This window comes from Nicotiana sylvestris, chromosome 4 (genome assembly GCF_000393655.2).
Source record: "Nicotiana sylvestris chromosome 4, ASM39365v2, whole genome shotgun sequence".
Taxonomy (NCBI): Eukaryota; Viridiplantae; Streptophyta; class Magnoliopsida; order Solanales; family Solanaceae; genus Nicotiana; species Nicotiana sylvestris.
Genome location: NC_091060.1, coordinates 105,286,360 through 105,303,876, shown reverse-complemented (window position 1 = coordinate 105,303,876; position 17,517 = coordinate 105,286,360). Strand labels below are relative to the sequence as shown.

General features: G+C 41.3%; 1 pseudogene; it reads right to left on the bottom strand.

Annotated features, from left to right (window-relative positions):
* Positions 1 to 377: 377 nt before the first annotated feature.
* On the bottom strand, positions 378 to 12,165 carry LOC138889947 (mitogen-activated protein kinase homolog NTF3-like; annotated as a pseudogene).
* Between the last annotated feature and the right edge of the window lie 5,352 nt (positions 12,166 to 17,517).

Sequence of the window (17,517 nt, the reverse complement as noted above, 5' to 3'; positions counted from 1 at the left end):
CCTCAATTATTTTAAACAAGATATACATATAGAAAAAAACAACTATAAGAACATACTAAAATAGGTATTCATGTGAATAACATTCTCCATTTTGTTTTCACATCCAAATGAGAAACCATTACTTTTTTTAGTTCAAGGATGTTGATGCAATATACTTCTAACATTATTAAAAGACAGAAAATATTTGATAGTATAAAATTACAAAGAGCTCTAATATAATCTAAACAACAACGTTTCATGGTCCGTGTCTTGAAAGTGACAAGCTGAAGCTCACAGAACTACTTCCACATTTGTTGTGGCTGCTTTGGGATGGTAATGTAGTATTTCCTTTCACATCATTTCCCTTATCGTCTGTTCCCCTAAATCCTCATCTATGTCTAGGTTGATAGAACCTGTGTTGGGGGATCACATCTTGGACCATCAAATCCCATTTGGATGCCAAGGATGTTGATGATCAATTTAAGTTGGTTAAGGCACTACTTACCTGGATAGACCGGTTTCCTTACAAGGAGTTCAGCAAAAATGCAACCAATAGACCATACATCAATGGAAGTTCCATAGTTGTCACAGCAAAGCAGGAGCTATGGTGCCCTATACCAGCGCGTAACAACATACTTAGTCATGAACTGGCCCTTGCCATTGCTTGTATGTCCAAGACCAAAGTCACAAATTTTTAAATCACAGTTAGCATTGGTAAGTAGGTTCCCAGGCTTCAAGTCAGATGAAGAATATTTGCAGAATGGAGATACTTCACACCTCGAAGCAACTAGAATAGGAAATACTGGCAATGGTTGTTTGTGAGTGTTTGAAGGGATTTGATGATCTGATGTAAATTTGTATCCATTAACTCATAAATCAAATAAACATCGTTGAAACTTGTCCTGTGGATTGGCATCATAAGATCTTTCAAAGAAATTACATTTTCGTGCCTAAGATGGCGAAAGAGCTTTATTTCATGCAAAGTTCTCAGGGAGTCAACATAATTATCAAAGGCATTGTTTATCTTCTTGATTGCAACCTTCTCACTGGAGAAACCATTACTAATTCCTATAGATCTCCTTTGTTGTTGTAATTAATTCTCTTTTTTTTAGTATAGGTAAATCTTTAGATGAACTCAATCCACACAATTCAACAGATAGAAAAGTAACTCCATGAAAATCTTAAAATGAGGAAAAAATAAAGAAAAAGATGATATTGTTCCATATCTCAAAGAAACTAAATAATTCCCAACTGAAAATCCACATGAAGTGGAATAACTTATTTACAAAATTGATCCCAAATCCCATGCCATGAACTCCATAACAAAAACCGCTGAAAGAAAAAGCAATTGAATTGGCCAAAGAAACTTACAACTTAATAGCAAGCAATAGAGCACAAGAATAACACAAAAGTGAATGAATAATTGAATTGGGTTTCGCTAGGTAGAGGAAGTTTGATAACAACTGGAAGAAAAGAGATGAAAACTAACCTGTAAAATTTTTGTTGGAAAGAGACGATACGTCGTTGACTAGTTGCACGGCAGAAAGAAGATGGAGACAAAGTATTTATTAGTTTGGTGAATATAATATAAATAATAGGGTAAAAGGTAAAATTAAAATATAGAATAATAAGTGTGGGCATAATTGGAAAGGAAAATACGGAACAATCCCACCACACCGATTTTGTTGTTTCATAAAATGAGATTTTTCATTGTTCCGGAACAATGAATTTAACAATACGATACAATAAGTTTTATATTAACAATCAAAACAAACATTGTATCTGGGGTAACAATACAATATAATACAATCAAAAACAACCATCCAAACAACGCGTTAGTCTCTTAAGTTGGTTATTTAGTTGGTAAAGTCAACCGGAAGTTGACTTGTGGGTAAATGATCTCGAAATTGGGTTTTTATGGTTTGAATAGCTTCGTGTGATTTGGGACTTAGGAGCGTGTTCGGAATGTATTTTGGAGGTCCGTGGTAGATTTAGGCTTGAATTTGCGAAATTGAAAATTTGGCATTTTCCGGTCGGTAGTGAAAATCTTGATATCGGGGTTGGATTGGAATTTCGGAAATTGGAGTAGGTCCGTTGTGTTATTTGTGATGCGTGTGCTAAATTTAAGGTCATTTGGACGAGGTTTGGTAGGTTTTTACATTGTTTGCGGAATTCGGAAGTGTTGGAATCCTTAGGCTTGAATCTGATGGTGATTTGATGTTTTGATGTTGTTCTGAGTGTTCCGAAGGTTGGAATAAGTTTGAATGGTGATATGTGACTTGATGGCATGTTTGGTTGAGGTCTCGAGGGCCTCGGTATGGATTTGGGTGGTTGACGGAAGGTTTGATCTTGAATTGTTGCTGCAGATTTTACTGCTTCTGTTGTTTCCGCACCTGCGGAGTGGGGACAACAAGTGCGATGATCGCAGAAGCGGGAAGCAACCACAGATGCAGAGTTTGTCACATGAGCGAATAGATTGACTGCACCTGCGAGCCCGAAGGTGTGAGGCCTGGGGCGCAGGTGCGGAAGCTGGTGACTTAAGTTAAAACCGCAAATGCGGTTATTTTGACCGCAAAAGTGGCTCATAGGTGCGTGAAATGGGTCAGAGGTGCGAAAGTGCTGGGCAGAATGTATAAAAAGTCCCATTTGCGATTTTCAGCCATTCTTTCACCATTTTTGTGCGATTTTGGAGCTCCAAGCCGTGAATTCAAGGAGGAATTGAGGGGTTTCAGTGAGGTAAGTTGCTTGGACTTTGTATTTGGTGTTTGTGATGAATTATATACTACTTAATCATGAAACTACTGGGGAATTTGGGGTGAAATTGAAGGTTAGGGCTTCAATTTTGGAGAGCTTTGATTGAGAATTTGAGGGTCATTTGAAGGTCCGATTTGGTGATTTTGATATGTATAGATTCGTGAGGGGATAAGGATTCTAGTGTTGTAATTTGTATCAGATTCCAAAATATGGGCCCGGGGGTCGGGTTTGGCTAATTTTGGGATTTTTGAGTTAATTTGATTATTTTCGCTTGGGCTTTGTTCCTTTAACGCGTATTTATGATGTGATACTGATTTTGGTTAGATTTGGAGCATTTGGAGGTCGAGTCGAGAGGCAAAGGCATCATTGTACTATTTTGAGGTGACACACACGCTAGATGACGAGCGTGATGGGCGTGCACCATTGGGGATTATGACTTGGTCCGTCCCGTAGCAACTATTAAGTTGTATATTTGGCTGAAACTACTTGATACTATCATATGTTAGAAAGTATTACTATGTTTTGGGCTGAATGCCATATTTGGGCCTCGTGCCAACTGTTTAGATCCTTAGGGGCTTTCTTTACTAATATTCCTTATTGTTTTGATTTAATAACTGTACTCAGTCATGCCATATTTTACTCATTTCATAACTCAGTCTTATTTACTCTAATTTGATGCATAAATGAAATTTTCGAGCTAAGCACCATTTTTTACTGTTGGCCGAGTAGCTTGAGAGGTTTCTGACTGAGTAAGACCGAGGGCCTGTGTTACTAGGATATCAGGGGATCGGGATGCGCGCCTCAGCATGTTGTACTCTTTGTGATATATAAGAGGCCGAGGTCCTGATTTATTATGCCACAAGATGGCATGTGATAGCGCTTGGGCTGTAGGAGCCCCTCCGGAGTCTATACACCTCTAGTGAGCGCGGGTACCCAAAGTGAGTGATATGTTGTTACCCGAGAGGCTGATTCTGATACATGTTATGCCCGAGGAGCTGATTATGAGAGATTGTGAGGTAGCCCGAGAGGCTGGTTCTATTGATATTATGCCCGAGGGGCGGTTTATGATACATGTTTTCCTCGAGGGGCTGATTATGATTTTCTTTTTACTCTAAACTTCATTAATTCTTAGTTGAAACTGTAGAAAGACATTTTTCAAAATATTTTTACTGAAATTGAGCTTTTATGAGATAATTGATTTCTACACTATTTTGGAACCATACCATGCTTGCTGTAGTGCTATGACGTGGAATTATCTGATTTCTTACTGCTCAGATTTTATTTACATTTATTACATACTGAGTTGGCGTACTCACATTACTCCCTGCACCTTGTGTGCAGATCCAGGAGTTGTGGGTCTTGATACCGAGTACTGATTATTCATTCAGTAGGCCTTTCAGAGTCGGCAAGGTAGCTGCATGACGTTCGCAGCCTTGCACTTCTCCCTCTTATCTTCCTTAGACTGTTCTTAGTATCTTTATTTCCGATTTATGATAGCCTTTATTGTAGTTAGACAGACCTTGTAGTTGCTCGTGACTTGTGACACCCCGACATCGGGCTTGTGTTATTTTTCCGCACCTGTTATTTAGACCCATGTCATGAGATATTATAAATTAATAACATAAAAATGTGTTTTATGAAATACTAGTTTAATTTGGGATTTATGTCATCTAGCCTAGTTTCACAATAGGCGCTGTCACACCTCCTTTTTACCTACACCCCCGGAGGGAGGGTGTGTAAGGGAGTTTTTCCAATTAAAGGACAATCGAAACGGGATTTATTGTTAAAAGTTTCAGAGTCTCCACTTGGGATAATTTATGGTGTCCCAAGTTACTGGTTCAAAATCCCGAATCGAGAAAAAGATTGACTCTGTATTACAGTCTGCGAACACAGAAATCCGGGTAAGGAATTCTGTTGACCCGGGAGAATGTGTTAGGCATTCCCGAGTTTCGTGGTTCTAGCACGGTCGCTTAACTGTTATATTGAGCCCATTTATCTGATTTTAAACACTTTTAAACATATGTGCATTTTTAAAAACTTTAACCGCTTTTAGTCATTTTTAGGAATATTGCAACGCTGTTAAAACACATCTTGAACCACGTCACATAAATGCACCCGCAGTCTTTGACATATTTCAACATTGTTGAGATTTGGATTTGGGTCACATAAATGCGCACCTGAATTTAGGAAGGTAATATTATTAAATGACGCACCTAAAGCAACTACGCGTTAGCAACTTTGCGAGGGCCATGGAAATTTGCTAAATGGCACGCCTCGAATTCTAAGGATCAATACAAGATTAATTAAATGAGAGTCATGCAATTGAGGTTTTATTTGGCATGGCGCGCCTCAAATTATTTCAAAAGATTACACTCAACTGAAAACAAAACTACGGATGTTCATAATTTCCTAAGTATGCTCCTAACGACCTGAATAATTAAAAGAGAAGCAACACAAAATTAACAGAATCTTTCTTGAGCACCAATTCCTCTTCATTATTAACGAAAAACCCAAATTCAATTCTTTTACTGACATGACATTAAATCGATGTTCAAACTTGAGATCAAATTCGTGGGTGTAGTAAACGAGCACGAACAAAACAAGATCAATAATTAACTAGAAGGAATTTGAAATGAAACCAAACGACAGTAGAATTATGAACGTAAAGAAACGGAAACCAATTCGTAAAACTTCGACGCCACACCATCGTGACTATCCAACCTTCTTTCTATCTCAAATATATATAAACACTTACATCAACACAAGCATAGATGAAAATTAATTTTTGTAATAATGGAACAATACTGGGGTGCAGTAAATCAAATAAAGCAACTTCAATTGAACACAAAACTTTGTCCTTAAGATACCACAAGCAAGCAAGGATCCATACAAGTCTTTCATTCAACCATAATAGAGGAGCAATATAAACTAAAACTGAGAGAGGGGAAGAACCAACCTCTGTATTTCAGAAAACCCGATATTACCGGAAACAAAACCTCAATCGGAAACCGGCAACAACTTTGAACGAAAAACAACCCTGAACTTGAACATCCCCGCAATTCTGATACTCGACGAACAGTGACGACCTCAAGTCGAATTCAGCTCCAAAGCCATTTTTAACTGAAATTCATCCTTGAATACCAAGAAACAGAATCGAAAAGTGACAAACAAATACAAGAGTGGAAATCTATATTTCTGATTTTTTTCGTCTTTTGTCCGTATTTCTGTCCGTTTCTATTTCTCTATTGTATAGGTGTGTGCGTGATGGTCAGGCTGGTTTCAGGGGTGAATAGCGGGTTTGGGGTGAGGGATTTTTGGTTTGGTTGTTGATGAATAAGATCTTAAGGGCTGTTGGTTTTGAGTCTGGTCGTTGGGTGGTTTGAAGGCGGAAATTCAGGGGTCAAAAGGAAAAGGGTCGTTTGGTTGAAGAACAGAACAGAACCGATGGGGAAGGGGTGTGTTGAGGAAGATGGAATGCTGGGGGAGGGGGGGGGGTCTCGATTGAAGGCTGCGCTCAGTCTCTGATTTTCAGGCGTCTCTTTTTTTCACTTTTTGATTTTTTAAGCATTAATTTATAGGTAGAGTCTAGGTTTAGGTGTATTTTTGTATATTTTGCCCATTAGTCCCTAGGTCTTTTGTGTTAAGTCCTTTGGGTCTTATTTATTTGTTTTTGTTCCAAAGAAGAGTCTAGAAGGGTCCTTAGGCTTAATGGACTAATCCGAATTAGGCCAAGAATTGGGTTCTAAAACTCTTAAAATTATGATCCAACACCTTAATCGACTCATTTTAAAGTAAGATAAAAATACTACCCCATGAAAAGCTAACATGAAACTATTATATATATTTTTTTATTTTCAAAATTATATAAAGATGAAAATATGGTTCTATTTTTGTATTTTTTTTAAAGATACATACTAAAATATTTTTTGTAATTTTCATTTTTCTTGTAATAAAATAAAGTAAAAGAGTAAAAATGAGTTGAAATGGCTATATTAGGCCTAAATTAAATATTTTACGCTAAAATATAAAAATATTGGGGAGGGTCAAAAATCACATGTCTATAGCTGCCCCTCTTTGACTGAAAACACGAAGAGTATTCAGACAAAGAATGACTAGACAGTTTTTTTTTGACCCGACCCTTATTTGAAGGGACTAAAACTAAGAGAGATGGGAGTGTGACCGAGCCCTAATATCTGAGCTGCCTACATATCCTTGGCTATAAAGGAATCAGGCCACGTGTAGTTCAGAGATGAGTGAGATGACAGAGTATGCCGAGGTGGAGATCCGGTCGAGGTGCCGTTCCGTCGAGGTTCCGATCTGCGGTTTATGTTATTACATCAAAATAAGATGAAACAGACTAACTAAACCTGTCAACTACGAGTTACAATATTCCTATCTATAAGTCTTCTGAAGCTTGATCTTGAGTCTTGAATGGTTCTTCATGCAGACTTTGGATTTGAACCATGACGCTTGCTAGTTGCAGGTTCTAGATCGTTCTTCTTTAGATTTTCGGATCAAGACCGGACATGTAGTGCTTGTGACCTCGGCCATGTCTTGAGCAACCCATATCTTTCATAAACTTCTGCATTTGGATTAACTTCTTGCCTTTCTCTTTTTTCTTTATTGTGACTAACTTCTGTTGATCACCTCGGACTGCTGACTCGAATTATTGCCGCGAGCTTCTTTTGTTGCTAACTTGAATTGCAATCTGAGATACTTTTCCTTTTCTTCAGGTGGACGCCTGATTGTTGTACTCGAACTGTATTCTCGTGCTCTCCAGGCGGGCTCTTGATTGCTAAACTTGAATGTATTCATGTGCTCTCCAGGCGGGCCTGACTGCTAACTTGAAATGTATTCCCTACTCTCCAGGCGGGCTCCTGACTGCTAACTTGAAATGTATTCCCTGCTCTCCAGGCGGGCTCCTGACTTCAACAAAATAGATAAAAACAAAGAAAAATTTTCTGCCCCAGTTTGGGTATCTGGGCACATATGTAAGTATAAAACGAACCACATTACCAAATATCAATAAGTATTTGAAAGCTAAAACTTGAGTTTTACTCCCTTGTTCTCCAGGTGGACTCCTGATTGCTCACTTGAAACGTATTCCCTGCTCTTTAGGCGGGCTCCTGACTGCTGACTTGAAATGTATTCCCTGCTCTTCAAGCGGGCTCCTGACTTCAACAAAGCAAAGAATCTGAAAGCTAAACTTAAATGGTACTCCCTTGTTCTCCAGGCGGGTTCCTGACTGCTGCATTTGAAAGTATTCCCTGCTCTTCAGGCGGACTCCTGACTTTAATTTGAAATGTATTCCCTGCTCTCCAGGCGGGCTCCTGACTTCAAAATAAACAAAGCAAAGAATTTGAAAGCTAAACTTAAATGATACTCCCTTGTTCTCCAGGCGGGCTCCTGACTGCTGCGCTTGAAAGTATTCCCTGTTCTCCAGGCGGGCTCTTGACTTCAACTTGAAATGTATTCCCTGCTCTCCAAGCGGGCTCCTGACTTCAACATAGACAAAACAAAGAATTTTTTTCTGCCCCAGTTTGGTGGCTGGGCACAGATGTGAGTGTAAAACTAAATCATATTACCAAATATTACTAAGAATTTGAAAGCTAGGTCCCATTATCCAGGGAGGTCCTGACAACTCTTAATTAAACGACAGTTTTAAATCTAAGTTATATCTTCTAAAGGTGTGACTTCTGCTAGATCTTGTTATCTAAGAGGGTCTTTAAACTACTCCCCACTATCCAAGAGGGTCCTAAAAATCAAAAGTCGAGTTTTATCTTAAGAGTGACAGTTTTATGGCTGAATTATACTACCCTACAGCAAAATTTTACGTTAGATGTTGCTATCTAATCGAAATTTTACAGCTAAGTCCCATTATTCAGGAGGGTCCTGGAAACTCCTAATTGAATCCTATCTCGAACATGCAAACTTCTAAGCCAACTTATATTCTTTTGAGATGCATTTATGCTAGATTATGCTATTTCTGATCTTTAAACTAGGTCCCATTTTCCAGGAGGGTCCTGAAAATCAAAACAAACCTGTTTGGTGACTACCTTTCTCCACGGAGAGTTTCTCCGAATCCAACGAATTTTCTGCCCCTGTTTCAATCAAAGAAAATTTTGTCAGTTTAAAGTGGTGGTTAGCTGATGACATTCTTGCTGAAGATCTTTCTGCTGCAATGTTTGTTCTGACTGGCTTCTCCGAACTGGCCCTAAACCGCTTTGACTTTCTGACTGACTTTCAAACCCCATAACTTTGACGCGCCGAGTGTTCTATACCCCCGCTGTTATCTTACCTCTGACACCTTTATCTGAACTTTTGTGTCTCCCATGACATTACCAAATCATTCCACCGATGAAGCTTCCGGTGATTCCTTATATTCCCTTCTTTCACCGTGTTATCCTTAGTATGCTTTGACCACTCCGTGCTTTGCAATTTTGGAAGTTTGTAGTTAGATTTGAAATCCTTTTCACTCAATTTGAACAAGACTGACATTGAAACATCTTTAGATAAATACCCAAAAGAAAATGAAATGCAATGACTTTGCGGGTTAAGGATAAGAAGAATCCAAAACCAGATGACTGCTACCAAAGGAGAAAGAAAAGAAACTTATCTGGGTGGAACAGCTGGTACCAATGATCATGACATGCATTTCAGATTAGTCGGCCCAATCTGTCCAACCAATCAACTTTCAGTTGCCGTACTTTGTTGCCCCAGAATTCCCATGACCTGACTACTTTACCCAAACCTCGGCCTTGTTCGTCCTGCGGTGCCTTGAAACAGTTTTCCCACCAACAGACCTTTCTCACTTGTTGACTTTTCAAATCACTGTCGCCTCAAGGTGCCCGGGAGGGTTTTCACCAATAAGACTCTCTCGTTTTAATTTCTCTCAACTCCCGTCATCTTACGGTGCCTGTGAAGGTTTTTACCAATAAGACTCTCTCATTTTATTTCTCTCAACTCCCGTCGCCTTACGGTGCCTGTGAAGGTTTTCACCAATAAGACTCTCTCATTTTATTTCTCTCAACTCCCGTCGCCTTACGGTGCCCGTGAAGGTTTTCACCAATAAGACTCTCTCATTTTTATTTCTCTCAACTTCCATTGCCTTACGGTGCCTTTCAAGGTTTTCACCAATAAAACTCTCTCATTTTTATTTTTCTGCTTGAACCAGAGTGTTGCCCCTAACATGAATTACCTTTGCCTGCTTGACCTGGCGTTTCTCAAAGACTGATCAGAAGGTCTTTCTTTGGACCGTAATGTGGGCTTTTGGATAGGGTTAAGAAGAAAGGATATCAAAGGCTCGAAACAATTCAAATGGGTTCAAATTTACAACTTTCGGAATCGGATTTCTGACAACAACCACAGCTTCTACCCCAGTTTCTTGTTTGGGGACTTTTGGATTTTATTTTGATGGGACCAAACCGTGAGGATGCCTACGTATCCTTAAAAAGAATCAGGTCGAACGTAGTTCATGTCATAGAAATTACTTTGTTGTTGTGATCTTTCTTTTCTTCCTTTCTTTTCTTTCTCTCTCTCTTTTTTCTTCTGTTATTCTTCTTTTCTTCTTTTTCTTTTTCTCTTTTTTTCTCTTTTTGCTTTTCTCCTTTCTTTCTTTTCTTTCTTTCTTCTCTCTTTTCATTTTTCTTCTCCTTTTCCTTTCTTGTTCATTCTTTCTTTTCTTTTCACTTACTTACTCTCCGCACTTGCGTTTCTGAATTGTGCCGTTGATCCCGAAAGAGGGGTATGAAAGAAAATAAATAAGGCTCAAAGGGGTGACAAGGGATAAAGTATCTAGATAGCAGAACAAAACGCCTTCGTCATTTCAATCTTTAAAATATGCCAAATACAAACAAGTACAATCAAACAAAGAAATCATACATAGTATCTTTTAACTACGTCGAAATTGATAGCCATTTCTACACATTTGCCTTCTATATCTGTCAAATACAACGTGTCGTTGGACAACACTCTAGATACAACAAATGGCCCCTGCTAGTTTGGGGCGAACTTTCCTTTTGCTTCAGCCCGATGAGGCAAAATACGTTTTAACACTAACTGACCCACTTCGAACTTCCGTGGACGTACCTTCTTGTTATATGCCCTCGCCATTCTCTGTTGGTACAATTGGTCGTGACATACTTCTGCCAATCTCTTTTCATCAATCAGACTTAATTGCTCCAAGCGGATTTTGACCCATTCAACGTCATCAATTTCTGCCTCAGCAACAATTCGAAGGGATGAGATTTCAATTTCTGCGGGTATCACTGCCTCCGTGCCATACACCAAAAAATAAGGAGTAGCCCCTACTGAAGTGCGGACAGTAGTGCGATAATCCAGCAATGCAAACGACAACTTTTCATGCCACTGCCTAGAACCTTCCACCATTTTTCGAAGTATCTTCTTTATATTCTTGTTGGCTGCCTCGACTGCTCCATTCGCCTTAGGGCGATATGGGGTGGAATTGCGATGTATAATCTTAAACTGCTGACATGTCTCCATCATCAGATGACTGTTGAGATGAGTGCCATTGTCCATGATAATCACCTTAGGAATCCCAAACCGACAGATGATATTTGAATGCACAAAGTCGACCACTGCTTTCTTGGTCACAGATTTGAACGTTTTTGCTTCAACCCACTTAGTGAAATAGTCAATGGCTACCAGGATAAACCTGTGTCCGTTCGATGCTGCCGGCTCGATTGGCCCAATGACATCCATGCCCCAAGAAACAAAAGGCCATGGTGCAGACATTGTATGTAATTCAGATGGTGGAGAATGAATCAAATCTCCGTGCACTTGCCACTGATGACATTTACACACAAAACTAATGCAATCCCGCTCCATAGTGAGCCAGTAATAACCTGCTCGGAGAATCTTCTTTGCCAGAACGTACCCACTCATATGCGGTCCACAAACTCCGGAATGCACCTCGGTCATGATAGCTGTGGCCTGTCTTGCATCTATGCATCTTAGCAATCCCAAATCTGGAGTTTTTTTATACAATACCCCTCCGCTGAAGAAAAACCCACTTGCCAACCGTCGAATTGTTCTTTTCTGATCACCTGTGGCCTGTACCAGGTACACCCCCATCCTGATGTATTCTTTGATATCATGGAACCATGGCTCCCCTTCAAGTTCTTCTTCCACCACATTATAGTAAGCATGTTGATCACGGACCTGAATTGGCAAAGGGTCCACATGAGCCTTATCTGGATGATGTAGCATCGACGCCAAAGTAGCCAAAGCGTCTGCAACTTCATTATGGATCCTCGGGATATGCTTGAATTCTATCGACTGAAACCGTTGGCAAAGGTCATGCAAACATTGTCTGTACAGTATGAGTTTCAAATCCCGTGTTTCCCATTCTCCCTGAATTTGGTGCACTAGGAGGTCCGAGTCGCCCAAGACCAAGACTTCCTGGACACCCATATCCACAGATAACCTCAAACCCAGAATTCACACCTCGTACTCAACCATGTTGTTGGTACAGTAAAAACAAAGCTGAGCTGTAACAGGGTAGTGTTGCCCTGTTTCAGAAATAAGTACCGCTCCTATTCCCACACCCTTCATGTTTGCAGCCCCATCAAAGAAAAGTTTCCATCCCGGCTTCTCAACTTGTTCCAAGTCATCAACATTCATTACCTCTTCGTCAGGGAAATAAGTTTTCAAAGGTTCGTAATCTTCATCAACCGAATTCTCGGCCAAATGGTCTGCCAAGGCCTGTGCTTTCATTGCAGTCCGAGTCACGTAGACAATATCAAACTCTGTGAGCAGGATCTGCCACTTTGCAAGCCTCCCTGTGGGCATAGGTTTCTGAAAGATATACTTCAATGGATCCAAGCGAGATATGAGGTAAGTAGTATAAGATGACAAATAGTGTTTCAGCTTCTGTGCCACCCAAGTTAGGGCGCAACATGTCCTCTCAAGATGAGTGTACTTAACCTCATAGGATGTGAACTTCTTGCTGAGGTAATAGATGTCCTTCTCCTTCCTGCCAGTGATATCATGTTGACCCAATACACAACCGAATGAACTGTCCAAAACCGTCAAATATAGAATCAAAGGTCGCCCTAGTTCTGGCGGGACCAACACGTGTGGGTTTGACAAATACCCCTTTATCTTATCAAACGCCTCCTCACATTCATCCGTCCACTTGACCGCATCGTCTTTCTTTAACAGTTTGAAGATAGGCTCACAAGTTGTCGTGAGCTGAGCGATGAACCTGCTGATATAATTCAATCTCCCCAACAAACTCATCACCTCGGTCTTGTTCCTTGGAGGTGGCAATTCCTGGATGACCTTGACTTTCGATGGATCCAGTTCGATACCCCAGCGGCTGTCTACGAACCCCAACAACTTTCTAGACAGCACCCCAAAAGCACACTTTGCATGGTTAAGCTTGATATTATACCTGCGAAGCCTTCGAAAGAACTTCTTCAGATCCCTGACATGGTCAGACTGCTTTCTAGACTTCACGATTACATCATCCACGTACACCTCGATTTCCTGGTGTATCATATCATGGAATATTGTTGTAATTGCCCTCATGTAGGTTGCCCCAGCATTTTTCAAACCGAATGGCATGACCCGATAGCAGTACGTTCCCCACGGCGTGATGAATGCCGTCTTTTCTGCATCTTCCTCGTCCATCAAAGTCTGATGATAACCCGCGTAACAATCCACAAAAGAACCAATCTCATGTTTGGCACAATTGTCAATCAATATATGGATGTTTGGCAGGGGAAAATCATCCTTCAGACTTGCTTTGTTGAGATCCAATAATCAACGCACACCCTGGTCTTGCCATCCTTCTTTGGCACAGGCACAACATTGGCTAACCAGGTGGGATACCGCGTGACCCGAATAACTTTCGCATCGAACTGCTTGGTGACCTTTTCTTTGATCTTTACACTCATATCCGTTTTGAACTTTCTCAGCTTCTATTTGACAGGAGGGAATGCCGGGTCAGTGGGCAATTTGTGAACCACTAAATCAGTGCTCAGACCCGGCATGTCGTCATAGGACCATGCAAAAACGTCTTTGTATTCGAACAGTGCTTTAATTATCTCCTCCCTGAGTTGAGGTTCCAGATGGACACTTATTTTAGTTTCATGGACATTTTCTTGGTCCCCGAGATTAATTGTTTCTATGTCATTCCAATTAGGTTTGGGCTTTTCCTCAAAATGACTTAGTTCCTTACTAATTTCTTCATAAGCCTCATCATCCTCAAATTCCAACTCGTCATCACACTCAATTTCTTGTATTATTATTTTAGAGTTAGATTGGCTTTTAAAACTAGGCCGAATATTCCTCACACATGTCATGTCATTGATATCAGCATAAAAAGAACTGTACAAAAGAGGAAAACAAAACAAAAATTAAATTAGAAGAAATGAAGGAAAAGGAACAATTGCATTTCATTGAATATAAAGATAACAAGGTTTTAATACATCTAACTGGACGGAACATAATATCTGAATTACAGACCCTGGAATAATCCAGAAAACTAAAATAAAATCAAAACCCACTACCAAGACTCCCTCCGGATAGGAAGAGGAGTAGCCTCCTAGTTGTTGACTTTTGCACGTGGTCCCACCAATTGCACATCTGCCTTACTGGACCCTTCCTCAGCCTGAACCATATTAACCTCAGCGAATAACCTTTCGAACCCTTTCTCCAAGTCTCCATCGGCTCTAATCAGTGGTCCAGGGACCTTTGACAACAGTTGCTTTCTGGTACCCGGCCTGACGAATGACCTGGAGAGACGCGGGACTGGCTTTGGCAATGTCCATGCTTTCTTTTTCATTTTCCTAGCTCTTCTCATGTCTGCGACGGTAGGGCTGAACCCCAGACCAAAAGTATCTAGATTCCTTGGAAGGGAGACTGGCTGCACAATACCTTGCAGAGATGTACCCAAACCCTTGCCCAGTACAAAACCGTTTTTCAATATTTCGATAGCTACCATGACTGATGCCGCAACCATCTTTGGAGTTGGCACGCACTTTCCTTCCGAAATTTTCTCTACCGATACTGTGTTGGAAACATGATAAACCCATGGTCCCTTGCCATCGTCGACCTTTATGAACGGAACAATGGCACCATTGGGCACACACAAATTATCTTCGCCATGTACAACAATTTCCTGTCGATCCCATTCAAACTTGACCATTTGATGCAGAGTAGACGGGACTGCTTTGGCAGCATAGATCCAGGGTCGTCCCAACAACAGATTGTATGAAACAGCCACATCGAGCACCTGGAATTCCATAGTAAATTTAACTGGCCCTATTGTGAGCTCAAGCACTATGTCCCCGACTGAATCTTTCCCTCCACCGTCGAATCCCCGGACGCAAGTACTGTTCTTGTGAATCCTTTCATCCTCCACTTGCAATTTGTTCAATGTGGAGAAAGGACAGATGTTTGCACTAGATCCATTATCAACCAACACCCGAGTAACCACGGAATCGTCGCATTTCACCGTCAGATAGATGGCTCTATTGTGCTCGGTACCTTCCATGGGTAACTCATCATCAAAAAAAGTGACTCGGTTTACCTCAAATATCTTGTTAGCTATCTTTTCCAAGTGGTTTACTGAGATTTTTTCAGGAACATGGGCTTCATTCAAGATCTTCATCAAAGCACGACGATGTTCGTTTGAATGGATCAGTAATGACAAGAGCGAGATCTGAGATGGTGTCTTCCTTAACTGCTCCACAATGAAATAGTCTTGCGCTTTTATCTTTCTCAGAAATTCTTCTGCTTCTTCCTCAGTCACCGCTTTCTCCACCAACACTGGATTATCTTTTGAGGTCTTAGATTTTCTCAACTCTTCGGGGGCAAAGCATCTCCCTGATCGAGTTAAACCATGGGTCTCACACACTTTTTCTTTAACCTCTTTCCCTCGGTAAGTTACTGTCACTCGTTCATAATTCCACGGGACCGTCTTGCTATTGATCACTGGGAGCTGAGTTACTGGTTTTATAATAACAGGCTCCGTGTGAGCACCCTTCACGACCACAACAGGTTTATTTATAACCCCTGATACCACCACTTTAGCTTTCTCTGGTTTCACTGTGACAGCGCTTCACAACCCTTTCCCGGTTACCACAACTGGCTTATTGTCTACCCCTTTCAACTGGACCACTAATTCCCCACTGGTTACCTTTTCCTTTGAACTGGTTTCACTAGAGCGGATCATCATCACCGTCTGCGAGGGTTTCTTAGCATCCCCTCACTTGTGTATCAACTCAATCATATGGGTCTAATGGTGAGCTGGTAGCGGATTCTGGTTGATGTTTGGTGTTTCTGGGGCCTGTACCTCGATCCGATGAGTATCAATGAGCTCTTGTACAGTTGTTTTTAGTTTCCAGCATTCCTCTGTGTCATGGCCCAGGGCCCTGAACAATACTCACAATTTATCGAGCGATCAAGATTTCTGGGAAGGGGATTCGACATTTTAGCCTCGATCGAATTCAACATGCCCAACTGTCTCAATCTATGGAATAGGCTGGTATATGATTCTCCCAATGGAGTGAAAGTCTTCTGCTTCTGCACCCTTTCATTATTAAAGGCTTGATTGGGTCGAAAACCTGTTCCAAGAGGGTTTTTGTAGGCTTTTGGGGGTGGATGGGTATTTTGTGGAGCTTGGTAGGGACACTGTGGAGATGGCGCACGCCATTGCGCGTGAGCAGGAGGTTGGGTATAGGTTTTTGCGTGATAGACAGAAAAATGGGGATCTGGCGGTGGGTAGTAGTGTTGTGGTGGGCTAAATGGAGTGTGGGGGTATGTTTGGGGATAGGGTCGAGGCTGGTTGTAGAATGGTGGAAGGTTCCTGGATCCACCCCAAGTTGCTGACTCGATCGTTGCAACATCCTCTTTCTTCTTCTTTCCGAGTACACCCCCAGTACCGTTTTGAATGGCCTGGGTGGTTGCTTTGATTGCTGAGTAGCTCATGATCTTATTGGACTTGAGTCCCTCCTCAACCATGCCTCCCATTTTCACAACTTCATTAAAGGACTTGCCCACTGCTGACACCAAATGACCAAAATAAGTGGGCTCCAAAGCCTACAAGAAATAATCAACCATCTCACTTTCATTCATCGGGGGGTCAACCCTTGCTGCTTTCTCTCTCCAGCGGAACCCATATTCTCGGAAACTCTCAACGGGCTTCTTCTCAATCTTCGTCAATGACAGACGATCTGGGATGATTTCGAGATTGTACTGAAAATGACAGGCGAATGCTTGGGCCAAATCGTCCCATGTGTACCACCTGCTATGATCTTGTCTGGTGTACCATTCTAGCGCTGACCCACTCAAACTTTGGCTGATATACGCCATCAACAATTCATCTCTTCCACCTGCTCCTCTCATCTTGCTATAGAACCCTCTTAAGTGTGCTACCGGGTCGCCATGCCCATCGTATATATCAAACTTGGGCATTTTGAACCCCGCTGGCAACTGAATATTTGGGAACAAACATAAATCCTTATAGGCCACAATTACTTGGCCTCCCAGCCCTCTCATATCTCGGAGTGATTGCTCTAAGCTTTTGACCTTTCTAGTCATCTCTTCATGCTCAGGATTTCTGGGCGGTTTCTCGGTCTCTGCCGGGATATCAAGATGAGGAGTGTAAGGATATGGTTCTGGAATTTTGAAGGTGGGTTCAGGGGGATAGTACTGGTTATCGTGAGTTTGGAATAGGGGTTCACTGGAAGATCGGTGTAATGTAGCAGGTGGAGGTGCCACAAAAACAGGTGTAATTGGCGGGGGAGGGTACGAGAC